This window comes from Cupressus sempervirens, chromosome 7, assembly GCF_028749045.1.
Source record: "Cupressus sempervirens isolate cs-2001-9-10 chromosome 7, ASM2874904v1, whole genome shotgun sequence".
In the NCBI taxonomy this organism is placed as follows: Eukaryota; Viridiplantae; Streptophyta; class Pinopsida; order Cupressales; family Cupressaceae; genus Cupressus; species Cupressus sempervirens.
Genome location: NC_143124.1, coordinates 736,491,543 through 736,501,269, shown reverse-complemented (window position 1 = coordinate 736,501,269; position 9,727 = coordinate 736,491,543). Strand labels below are relative to the sequence as shown.

The following is a 9,727-nucleotide window of genomic DNA, read 5'->3' as shown; positions in this document are numbered from 1 at the left end:
AAATATAACAGATTGTTAAGACAAATAGCCATTTTTGTTATAACAGATATTCAAACCTAGAGAGACAAACATTATTTTCCAACAACAGGCATAGCCCTACATTGGCTGTGAAGGTTAGATGGTCGACCTAGTAGGTAAAGGAGTAGTTGAAGAAGGTGAAGAAGGTGGAGAATTTATTAACTTGAATTTCATTACAATATTCTTGATTTCTCCCACTTCAAAACAATCTTAGAAGTTTTAATAGCATCTATTGAACCTTTTTTAAGAAGTCCCCTCCATGACAACCCACTCTTATTCAACTTAGGTATGGTCTTTCACACTTCCCCTCCTCCCCCCCCCCCCCAACACACCCCCCTCCCCTCCAAATCCCACACAAATCACATTGTTCTTGCAGGTCTCTTAAGGTTTCTAAGGAATCTAATTGATCTTCACATTGTTAATTTTTGAGCACAAGATAATAAATCTACAAATTCATTGGATCTATTTTACCAATTTCTATGTTTGACCAATTGTGGTGCAAATATATTAGATAAGAAATAAAACATGAGAGAGTTTAGATTTATTTGGATGGAATAATTGATTAATAATATGGAAGGCTACTCCTTTGGATTTTTGAAATGATAAGCATACACTCTTTTGGAATTATTAGAAAGCAATACCAAGTCAGTTAACTATTATTTGATTGGATTTTCCCTTAACAAAATCAAAACTCTACAATTGCCTATTTGGTGTCAACAACCCTAATGTTCAAAATGCTTCCCTCTACCACTTAAGTGTTACTAGTTAATGTAGAAATTCTATTATTAGTCCCTGCCTTATAAAAAGGTAGGGAACTATTATTATTTTTTTACCCCCCACCGAATTAATTTTTTCTGGCATGTATCATTTCTGTAAAGTTTGTACAGGGAATATTTTTAAATTAATTTATCACAACAAATACTCTTCTTATGATTGGTGGAGGACTATTTTCTTGGGCATAATTCCTATTTTTTGAATTGAAAAAATATAGAAAATATTGCAAAGGATAAGTGTATAGTCAATGTTCTTATCAGACTGTGTTTGCTATCTTGTATGACCTAAGCCAGGTGTCCAAAAGGATCTGAAAAAATTAAAGGCACTTTGCAATTGGCCATGGTTTTTTTCTCCATAAGTAGTAAATGTGCTAACCCTACCCCGCAACAACCCACAACAAATCCATTACAAATCCAGTTGCAGATGCCACCAGTTATAGATTGGGATTGGGATCCCAAGCCAGAACTTTCACTGCACAATTTTCTTTGTGGCTTCAAATCTGCCATCGTGGGAAAGCCCCAAGAAGAAGAATATAGAATGTTATAGTGACAGAATTCTGGAAGTTGAAAGATGTTAATTAACTTTCAATTTTGCTAATATGTAAAAGAATAAATAAAAGATTACTTGATATCCTATATTCTATAAAACATGAACCATAAGTTAACAATGGGGAGGTAGATAATATATTATTATAATTTTTTTTTAAAGTTTTTGAATTTATGTACCTGGTTTCTTAATAGAGATTTTTTAATTTTTTAATGCTAAAATTTGTAAACATATGTATAATATAATTAATATATTGAAGATTTATAGGTCACAGATTAACACTATTATAACTAAAATGTATCTAATTCTTTTTAAAATTAGATATAAATTAGAAATACAAATAGTTTTAGATGTTTATCTACAACTTTCTTATTTACTGAAAACATAATGCATATCACTAACAAACCTTTCAAGAATATAAGCAACTAGAATATAGACACAAGATGGACATAAATGGATTTTTCTATATTTAGGTTAATCATATAGAATAATTAAATTATTTTATTCTAAGAGCAAAAAATTGAATTTAAAACTTTTCAAATTTTTATAACCTATTTAATTATAGAGTCAAATTTTAGATTTTCAAAAAGCTATTTGTTCTCATCTTTTGAACACACACCACCTTGCAATCTTCCACTAGTACACTTCCAGTTAATTCATCTTCTAAACATGCACCACACAACCTCTATGAACCAAAAAGGCAAGGACTTAAGCTTGCACAGAGCTCTTGTTCAAAATGTATATATGTTATTTTTAAAGATACAACAAATAAATGGTGACACAATAGTGTAATGCCTTCACCGATCTAGATAAAAGTTCCAAATTTCTCATTCCAACTACGGTGGTTTATTTTTTTCTTTAAAGACTTACTTTTGCATGTTGTACATAAATAGTTCGAAACTACTAAAATTACTTTACTAATCTTTTGAATATTTCAATTTTTATAATGTCATCATAGTACATAAAATTTTATTAATGATAAAAAAAATTAAATTCTATTGGACTTTGCCTCAAAAAAAATTATAATTTAAATTAGTTGTTTTACATTTTTTAGTTCAATGTAATATTTTATACCATGAGGAGAAGATAACCTTTCTGCATGACCAATTCAACAAAATTTATATTGACAATAGAATCTAATTGTCTTCCTCATTCAAAGGTTGCGTTTCAATTGCATAATTCATTTGAAGATATCACTTCTCTACTAACACCTTTGTTGATCTCCTAAATGAACTACCAGAATAGATCATGTGTATTCTATAAATGACTACTTTTTTCACTAATTAACTTTCCACATATCTTCGACATATGTATTGCACACTAAGGTGCAATTGCTAGTTTAATATGTGATTCCTCCAAGTAATGAGTAGTAATTGTACCTATGGGTGCAAGCCGAGGCTAACTAGTTGAATGGATTCCTTCTATTGAAATTTCTTAATTAAATAAAAATAGGAAATTGATTGATGTCAAACATTTTTAAAATTATTTATTAAATCATTAAAATGCTAAAGTCTATCGATTGGATAGACACTCCCTGGGTGCAATGGGCACCTAGAAGATATGTGAATTTAAAATTGAAGTAAAGGAAGATACATGTATTATCCATATTAGTATTATCTTATATTATGGATAGTACAGATGTGAACAATGTTTAATGAGCTTACTTAATTCTGATAATTAGAAGAATTTAAAGAAAAAGTAGAATGAGCAAACTATCTAGGGACAATCTAAGAAAGGGACATTATGAATCAAAATAAACTTGGAATTTAAATTCTTAGATTTATAAAATTTGTCTATTTCATAAGCACAAAGAATTCTTTCCACACATTGTTGAAAGAACATTTGAAACTTGTATAATCATGCATTCCCAAAACAAATAAATGAAATAAATATGAAAATTTTCAACACATGGCCACCATTTTTAAATTTTTCTAATAGTTCAAGAGTTGTTTCCATTTGCTAATTTCTTCCACATCCTAGCAGATTTTATCGCATCCTTTCCTTGCATCTTGAAAATTCTTTAATATTCTTTGTGACTAATTGCATGATCAACAACACTATAATTTCTTAATTAGACTCATTTAGATCTGACATATCTTCATCCATCGACCATCACTTCTGCTCAAAATCTATCTACGAAAATGAGAGCACCCTTTATAACTTCTAGTAGATAAGAACAATTACACATTTTTTCTATATGATTGACATGAATACAAAATAATTACGAACATCATTTGATGCTTATAGAGATAATTTTTCTTCTTAGTTGGACATTTTTCTCTTAAATATCAAAATTCCTTGTGGCCATTATGGAGTATTGTCATCAAATATCCCACATTTTTCCATCATTACTCACTTTATCAAGAGCATTGTTATTACTTGTGATTATGGACTACAATGGAATGGATTCTCTTTCTCTACCTTCACTTTCCTTGAGTGTCTTTTCTCTCCTTTTTGTCTTACTAAGAAGATAAAACTGAAATGAAATATAAAAATAAATAAGGAGATAATTAATATTTGTTAAGAATAAATAATTTCTAAATATTTACACTTGACAAACTTTTATTTTATATTATAGGTATATGTGATAATGTCTAATAAAAAATAAAGAAAATATATTAATATTCACTTAAAAGGGTGTTTGATTTAATTGAAGTAATAGAGAATTTAGGATTATTAATATGGAAGGTTCACTATTAATTTACTTCCATTTTTTTTTAATCTATTGATCTTTGTTTTGTTTCAAATTGTAGTCATTGATTTGTTGATCTTTGATTTGAACAATGAGTACTCAAAAAAATTCTTAGAACTTTAAACAGTTTAGTTTTTTGTTTCATACATGTTCATGGGGATCCAAACATGGTTGACAAAATAATTAGGCTCCAACACTAACATGTTTATTTAACTAATAGATAAAATGGGACAGGGAAAAATAGAATTTATAATTATATTTAGTACTGTGTATATTGCACATATATTTAACTTTTCAAACATGTGGAATTGACATCCAAAATGGTTTGATTTTGAATTGATGTGCAAAATGATTAGATTTTATTTTTCAATTATTGTGTGTGAGCCTCTAATCTAATGCTAAAAGAATTATGAGCATATACTCAATGATAATAATTATATAAAGAATTAAATATATAAGCTAAAATATGGCATACTATTTAGATGATGAGATACACAACAATATTTCACAAAGTTTAAAAATAATTATTAAATCATAGACTTAAGGAACTATTATGTATATTAGGGTATTTTAGAAATTGTATAACTCAAAAGTATTCAGTCTCATTTTCTTGTGATTGTTGTAATATATTCACTATTTTAAAAAAATATTTTACCATTAGTTTTTATAGATACTTTGTTTTTCTATTTAAAATTAGTTGTTTACTACTATAATTTTTCATAAATATGCAAGAATTAAAAAATTTGCAAAAACATGTCACTTTTTTCAATTTTTTCTTAATTCAATATATACTAATTTGAAATTCAACAAGTATTTTCAAAAAATCTAAAATTATTTCATTTTAAAATCTATACACTATTTACATTATATTAGCAAGTGCCACGTAGTGGCATGTACTTACCTAATAATTTAAATTGTATTTTTAATAAGTTTATAGAATATAAATTTTTATTTTGTATATTTTAAATAAAATTAATTTAGTCTAATTCAAACGTTCTTTTACTCAAGACTTATATTATAGTTAGAAAAATTATGTGAAAAGTGAAAAATAATTCATAATTAATAAATTTTGGTGTATAATTATAAATAAACTAATATAATTGTTGAAAAAATGAGAACAAATTACATTAATTTTAATGTAGGCAACTCTTTTTAGCATGAATCTACAATTAATCAATATTAAAATTAATATATGTTCTTAATGTGGTATCTGTTTCTTATATTTTATTTACAATTAATTTTTTAAAAATATATTATATACACTTCAATTATAATTTCATGTTTTTATATTAAATTTAAGTTTTTTTTTATAATGAAATTCCACTTCCTTCTTTCCAAAAAAGTCAAAGATAAAACAATTTTCCTAATTAATAAAAATATTCCAACATTTTTTCATCACAATAATCCACAAATACCTAGAAAACTAAGTAAATTTATTTTATTGCATTTTATTATATAAATACAAGGGTAGTTTAATTTTATCACTTTTGTTATATATATTTTTTAAATTAAGCTTTTCTTTTATATTTTATTTATATGTCCTTTTATATACATAGTAATGTGTTTATTTTCCCTCTTACAAACTTCATTATTAATATATATCAGTATAAGTGCTTTGTAGCTACAAAATTTCGTCAAAAAGATTGCAATATGGAGAACCTCCAAAAAAAGGGCTCCTATAACACAAAACCAATTTAACCAATCATATAATTTATATAAAATATAAAAATTATAAACGAATAATAAACCTTTATAAGTATTTGAATTATTCAAAAATAAGTACTTGTGATTAGATGATAGATGATAAACTAATACAATACTTATGTAAATTGAATGCAATACAACTAGCCTACGGCAAGTAGAAAAAATAATACATTTACTTTATATAATCAGTAACTATATCTCATTTAATTTTAAAATCACATTTAACAATCTAATAAACATAATATTTTGTAAAAATAAAGTTTATCAATTAACATATTTTTAAATATCTAAATTTATTGTCTCATATTATAAATATATTTACTAACGTTATAATAGTTAAATCAAATAATTGTTGTTGAATTGTAAGGTAGTGAGGGTTTTAATTTTTTTAATCTTTCACCAAGTTTCTTTCTGGTTGTCTCCACATCTGCAACGTTGATCTGAAATGACTTGGCCAAAACAACGCTTGAAATTGCATGCTCTGAAATGAAAGTGGTCAAGGTAATGGTTTGGATGCTAGGATTCTGATGGTTAAGAACTGATATAAGAGAGAGAGGGTTGTTTCGTATGTTCTAAGCATAGTGTACAAGGGCCTTGGACAACACAAAAACATCTCCTGAAAAGCTTCTTGTTGCTATCCACAAACCCAACATTGATTTTTCCTTCCGAAACGTAGATTATTTTAGTGGCTCGTTGGTCCAAATGAGAAGGAAGTATTCCTCCCACTGTCAATTGTACTCGAGCCATTATTATCTGACCAAATGTATTTATGCCTGGGAGAACATTTGTTGTTGCAGAAATTATAGTCTATCCGAATATATTGGCTGATGTGTTTCCCTCACTGCTCAAAATGGCGATGGTAAAATGGTTAACAGAAGCTTAGCTGGAGTTTATAGAAGGCAAGCATTCATGAAAACTGTGGAAGAATTGTCTACTACACAGAAATCTTGCAATGGGTCTAGGTTTGCACTTATGTTGGGCAAGAGTAAAACTTAAAGAAGGGAACCACAAAAGGATGTCATTGTGCATTTTAATCAGTGGTTAATGCCTCAACACGTCACTTTGTTTTAAACAACAACCTCAGATCTGCGAACAGATATCTGACACAATAGTACCATGGTATCGAGTCATAACAGAGAAACTCTTATTGTGGATGTATCTTTTTCTTCTTGATTTATTCCAAACTTCACACCAGTTCCTCCCACAAATCGAAAAGAATATCACATATTTTGATATTAAAAAATCATCTGATTTTCTAACCACAATGTGATAACAGCATGGTCCTTACAATCATCACAGATGTAAAAAATAATGGAAAGTCAGATCTCTTGGTTCGTTCTGGAACAAGTTCTTTCTATTGAGATGAATTTAATAAAAGTACAATGGGTATGCTGCTAATGTATGGAAGGTCAACTAATTATTTTAATTATTTTATCATTTGTTTGTCTTTCCCTCACATCTTCTCTATATCTCCTTATCTCTCTTAATATGTCTTACCATCTATATATCTTTCTACATCTTCCTCTCTATCTTTCCCTTTTTATGTCTCCCTTTGAATCGCATTAATTCTCTATCTATATTTTTTTCCTCATCCTCTTACCTTATATTCATCTCTATCTCTATCTTCCTCTCTCATCTTCATATCTAGACACATTTCCCTCTCTCTATCCATTAAACTCTCTTCATCACCCTCTTCCTATATTACATATGAGGCTTCTATCTATCTATCTATCTATCTATATCTCCATTTCTCATTCATTCCTATGTCTCTTCTATATGTATTAATCTTTACCATCTCTATCCAACCCTTTCTCCCTAACATTAACACTATAATTATTAAATTAATTCTCCAATTCTAAATAATATAAATAATCAACAGTAACATTATGGTTTACATTTTTCTTGTCATCTCTTTGTTAATTATGTTTTTTATTAATTCAAAAACAAGTTTTGAAGGGCCTGAAACCCTTTACAGTTGAACGTGCACAATTAGATATTCAATATAATCATTGTCTCAATTTGTGCCAATAGATATTCAATATATTCAATTTGGAAAACCTTCTTGTTATGATTTCTAATTTGTGCCAATGCATGAAAAACACTTGGTATTACGATTCCCTTCTTTGAATGAAATTTCATGAGATCTTTGTCTCCAATATATTTCTTCCCTTACTAAGAATTTATCTTTTTTTAATAAGCTTCTTCTCCAACTCATAAATGTATGCTAAAAAAACCATGTTGAATTATTGATTCATTTATTAGATTTATCTGAGCTTCTAGATTTCATTTTTCTTTTAAGATATTGTTGAAAGATCAATATTTTCAGCCATTAATTTTCCCTTTGATATACTACATTTTTTAGAAAGAAGATACATTCTTTCCTTGCATAAATGTGGTTTCTTGCCACCATTTTCTTAAAAGGGGAAGGTAGGAAAAATCCCTTGGTCACATTTGTGAAAATTTAAAATGAGTTTTAGGCTATTTTATTGAGGACAATGAGGAGATGTGCAATTGTAGTAGATTTTTTTTTCTTGGTCAGCAATAGGCCTAAGGGCCAAGACTTTGAGATTCAAAAAAAGAAAATTCCCATCTCAATAAGACAATGAAGATAAGAGATGGAGTAGGCATCTTTGATTTTATCCTTACATTTGACCTTTTAGATTTACTAATAATAAAATACAATGTTTCCTAATGATATTTGTAATATATTTCTTTGGGTCTTATTTGGTGAATTGCCCAATTCTTTAGATTTATTCATATATTAAATTATTTTGGTGGAAGTAATCAACATCTACCATAATCAAATAACTGGAATGGATTCATTAATACTAATAACTTTGGCTTTATCTATAAGAAATTAATTGAACTTAGATTCTAAACATGCATAACAATATATTTTCTAACTTCAAACAAAACTACTTAATAATCTATCTTATTAACTTGTTTTCTCGAGCCAACAATAAGATAATCAAACTAAGGCTATTCAAACCATCCCTTTGGGAGGATTTGACCACAATTTGATACAATATATTGAATAATCTCCTAATCAAAAGGCTCAATGTAGTTTAATTCCCAAAAAGAGAGGGAGAAAACCTAAGGGAGATAAAATCAAAGCAAAAATAGCAATGGGCATTCAATCCACATTGGATGAAAAGGAGAACTAAGGGTTCTCCTTGTTAGAAATGAGAATCAATTCTTGGAATGCAGAGGCTTAAATGCCTCTGCATTGGAAACTTTGTAGTTAAGCGCACTTAGGTTGGAATAGAACTAGGATGGATGACCTCCTGGGAAGTCCCGGTGCTTCACCCTTGTGAGCATCACCTAGATCCAATGAGTGCTAAGTGTTCCATTTATTCTCATGAGAGATGGATTCATGTTGAACCACTACTCATGAAACATGGGTGAATGAGTTTGATTCAAAATCACACAATTAAATCCTAATAGCAATATCACAAAAGAAATAGAATCAAGTCTAAGTTTGGTTCTATGAGAGAAAACATCATTTTATTACAGGAAACAAAAATGTCTCAAGAGAACTATGATAAAACAATTAGCAGATGGCCTCAATAGAATTCGGTACATAGGGAAGACAATGGTGCTTCAGGTGGTCTTAAACATTTATTATGGGATCGAAAAGTAATTCAAAGTTAGCTCATAGATCAACAAGACAATTAGCTATTACTAAATATTACAAGGTTTGATCTCTCTTTCATTTTATTGAATATTTATGGCCCCACAGCAACACAAGACAAACTGAGATTGTGGAAACATTTGATACATGTTTCAATCACAAAACAATCAGCTTATCATTTTGGGTGGAGATTTTAACACTATTTTAAAACTATTAGAAAAACATAGTAGAATATGTCCTCACATGAAAATTGTCCAAGATTTCTCCAACTTTATAGAGGATAATAACCTATTGGACATCTAGCCTAACAATGGTTCCTTCACATGGACCAACAAGAGGGCTAAGTTTTCTCAAATTGCAGT

General features: G+C 28.6%; 1 pseudogene; it reads right to left on the bottom strand.

The window, feature by feature from the left end:
* Positions 1 to 6,075: 6,075 nt before the first annotated feature.
* LOC149549342 (germin-like protein 5-1) lies at positions 6,076 to 6,756 on the bottom strand (annotated as a pseudogene).
* Positions 6,757 to 9,727: the final 2,971 nt, after the last annotated feature.